The sequence below is a fragment of the Bos grunniens genome, chromosome 25 (assembly GCF_055505025.1).
Source record: "Bos grunniens cultivar Pamir isolate PY7600 chromosome 25, Bosgru_T2T1.0, whole genome shotgun sequence".
Taxonomy (NCBI): Eukaryota; Metazoa; Chordata; class Mammalia; order Artiodactyla; family Bovidae; genus Bos; species Bos grunniens.
The window spans coordinates 1,203,095-1,206,715 of record NC_141189.1 but is presented as its reverse complement, the minus strand read 5'-3'; the positions used below and the strand labels follow the sequence as shown (position 1 = coordinate 1,206,715).

General features: G+C 65.1%; 1 long non-coding RNA gene across 1 annotated transcript; it reads left to right on the top strand.

The window, feature by feature from the left end:
* Nucleotides 1–305: 305 nt before the first annotated feature.
* Nucleotides 306–2,962, top strand: LOC147344673 (uncharacterized). The gene is made up of 2 exons (XR_015155083.1): nucleotides 306–545; nucleotides 2,733–2,962. It is a non-coding gene; the product is annotated as an uncharacterized LOC147344673 (long non-coding RNA).
* Nucleotides 2,963–3,621: the final 659 nt, after the last annotated feature.

The following is a 3,621-nucleotide window of genomic DNA, read 5'->3' as shown; positions in this document are numbered from 1 at the left end:
TCTGGACAGGAGCCCACGGGCTCTGCTCGGACAGGACGCTCCTGCCCAGCTCAGGGGGCATAGACGCTCGGGGAGGCTCCGCATGCCCCCTCCTTGCAGGAGGAGTCGACACCCAGGCCTTGGGGCCGTGCCCACAGGACCCATGGCTTCTTACCAGCCTAGTCCAGGATGGAGTCCGTGGAGCTGGCCCCACAGTCCCCCTGTCTGATGCCCGGAGCCGTGTCTGGCCGGGGGCGGGGCCAAGGGGCCGCTGAGGGCCTGGCACTGAGACCAGCAGGCAGGCCCCCTCGCATCTCCAGGGCAACGAGCGCACAAGCTGTCTGGCTTCTCCGGTTTCCAGGCGCCGAGGCTCCTTGGCACCAGCCTGGCCTGGCAGGCGGGACTGCGGGCCCCAGGAGGTGCTCGCTGGCCCAGGGCATGGCCTGGACTTGGGAGCCTCCGTTGTCTTATCTGTGAAACAGGGATAGAATGGGCGCTAAGAAGCGGGGGCTCCAGCGAGCTGTGTGACCCTGAGCCCTGCCCCTGCTCTGGGCCCAGCGACAGAGGTAAGGCTTGGCCTCTGGACGGCAGGGGCTTGATTTCAGCCAGGGGAGGACCCCTCCCCAGCCCCTCCTGGGAGTCAGATGGCTTTGCCCACACAGAGAGGCCTCTCTCCCAGGGACCTTGGTAGGGAGCACCGAGAATTCAGGACAGCCGCTCTGATGGCCCATAGACCTCAGGAGTGCCACTGAACAAGGGCCTCCGGCCTGCAAGACGCCAGGGAGGGGCTGCACGGGCCAGCCACATTCCCAGGGCGCTGGCCCTGCCCTGCCCACTGCTTCCCCATGGCTTGCGTTTCAGCCCCTCCACACCTTGACCTCACCCAGCCTGTGGGGCCAGGCACTCTGGGGACGCTGCCCACTGGGGTCAGGGTGCTGCGTGCACAGCCCCCCACCTGCTGCCTCTGGGGCCCCTGGGGGGCAGTGAGGCCCCCGATGTGCACGCAGGGCTGTGGGCCGACCCCCAGGCTTGCGTCCACCAGTGCTCGGGCACCACGCAGGCCGCTCCCGGGGTGGGGTGGGGGCAGAAGCCACAGGAGGCAGGGGCATCTGCAGAGAGACATGCTGTACCAGATGGAGAGCAGAGTCTGGCCCCACGTCCCAGCCACGTGGCGTCCCCTGGGGCCGGCTGGGCAGGCGGCCCACCACTCTGCCCCGGCGAGCAAGCGGTGGAGGCGGCCTCAGTCTGGGCTGACAGGCCAGTAGACTGTATGCACGCACTCCTGCCCCACGCTCTACAGTGTGCAGACGGGCCAGCCTCCCCTGTCCCCCACCCCGACCTCTCAGGAGCTCTCCAGGGTGCCCTGGTGTCCACCAGACAGAGGAGGAAACTGAGGCTCGAGATGGCAGGGACCCGGCTCAGGACGCTCAGCCGCCTGACGCCCAAACTGCATGCTCTTGGACCCACCCCCGTGGCGACCCCGACCCGGGCCTGGAGAAGATGTGGGTCCCGTCTCAGCCGCCGCAGCCCCTGCGCCCTCGTCAGGAGCCCCGCCCTCAAGGAGGAGGCGGTGAGGGGTTGGGGGGGCTCCACAGAGCTCCATGGTTTATGGACCAAAGGCAGCCATCGATCTGTTAAGAGCTTCTGCACTTCCCTTCGATGGGAAATATTGTCCTCTTGCCCTGGCCAGCCGGAACCCCGGGCAAGAGGCTCTCTCCTCAACACCGTAAATTTCCATCTGGGCGGCGGCAGCCCCATGCAGGGTGGGCCGGGGGCCTGCTATTATGGCTCCTCGGGGTCAGGCCTGCCAGAGCTGCTGGCCCAGAAAAGATCACTCCCTCCAAATGGTCCCAGACCCACACCCAGGACCCCATGTCAGACCCTTGGCAAGTCTCCAGGGACCCTGGACGCCCTGGAGCAGCGTTGACCAGGTCACTCCCTGACCCACAGCGCTACAGCCAATCGGGGCCAAACGCCGTGGGGGCTCCCGGTCACCGCTCAGCCTTCCAGGGCTTGGCCTCCCTACTCCGTCTAGGCACCTGGCCCTCTCGTCACGGGAACCCGCCACCTCTGCGACCCTCCCGGGGGCCTCCGGGACTGCAGGTCCAGAGCCCCACCCTTGGGCGCCCCCACCCCGTACTCTGACCCTGAGCTCCTCCCTGTTTGGGGGTGCGTGCCCCAGAGTGAGACAGGCTCCTGGGGCAGGGGACAGGATCCAGGGTCTCGGGAGGTCCCTCCCAGGCTGGCTTGGGGCCTGGGAGACACACGGCCAGGACTGCCAGGTTTCCAGCTCATCAGAAGGGAGCCCATGGGTGTCTGCCCACAGGGACCCCAGCTGCCCGGGACCCTCCCCAGCCCCTCGGCCTGTGCGTCCAGCCCCAAGCCTCTGACCCGACGGACAGGAGTGGCGCAAGCGTGGGCCTCACCTAGGCCCTGCCCGCCCTGGTCGCTCTGCCCCAAGGCGGCCCTGGCAGGTGGGTGTCCAGGGCCCACACTGAGCAGGTGGGGTGGGGGTCATCCACAGGCCAGCAGGCGCCTGACACCCCAGCAGGTGGCCTCTCCTGACACCCCTGCTGGAGCCTCACCCGGGGCCGGTCAAGGCTGGAGGGCGAGGGCCCCGCGGATGCGCACATCTATGGAAGGGTGGGAGGGACGAGCCCGACCTGGGGGTCCCAATGCCTCTGGGCTAGGAGAGAGCGACAGGGAGAGGTCTGAATTCTCTCAGTCCTGCATCTTTTGATTCTGATTCACAGGAAACTTGCTGTCTTCAAGTGAAGCGATCCACACCACCCAGAACACTCAGTGCTGAGCAGCCAGCACCTCCATCCTGCTCAAACCCAACTTCACCACCCGGAGGGGGCCCACAGCCCATGACGTCACTCCCAGCCCCTCCCCGGGAGCCCCAGGGCCCGGCATCCCCAACCCGCCTCCTGTCTGCCGATTCGCCCGTCCCGATGAGTCACATAAATGGAATTGCACACTCTGTGGCCACTTTTATCTGCCTTCTTTCAACTAAGCAGCATGTTTTCACCTTTAACGTTTTCATTTGGGGAGAATGTCAAACCTAGAGGGAGATTGCAAGAGTCGCACACGCGCCTCGTCTGGAGGATTCAGGTTGTACCCGTCGGCCTCAGAATGAGGACCCCACGCCGCAGCGGCTGCTGGACGCTTGTCTCCTGAGTCCTCCTCGACACTCACAACTTCGGCCCCTGTGGAGGCGGCAGGCCCGTTGTTTCCCAGGAGGCCCCTCCATCTGGGTTGGATGGAGTTTCCTGGTGATAAGACTTGGGATGGGCGTTCTGGCAGGAAGGTCGCTGGGTGACTCTGTGTTACAGGAGGGCACACAGGGGCCTGTCCCGGCCTTAGTGAGGCTCACTGTGGTTAGCTGGGTTTTCAGCCATGACCCCAGTCTCCCATTCTCCCCCGTGGTCAACGAACACGACCTGCTGGGGAGATGCTTTGAAACGATGTAAAATCACGCTCCTCACCCAGCATCACTTACCACTTTTACACCCGCCGCTGGCTCTTGCCAGAATCAATGGTCGCTGTGAAGGTTGACAAATGGCCCCTTTCAAACCCCTGCCCCCTCCTCCCCTTGTGATTATCTGTTTATCTGCATCGCTGTGGACGTGTGGTTTCTAT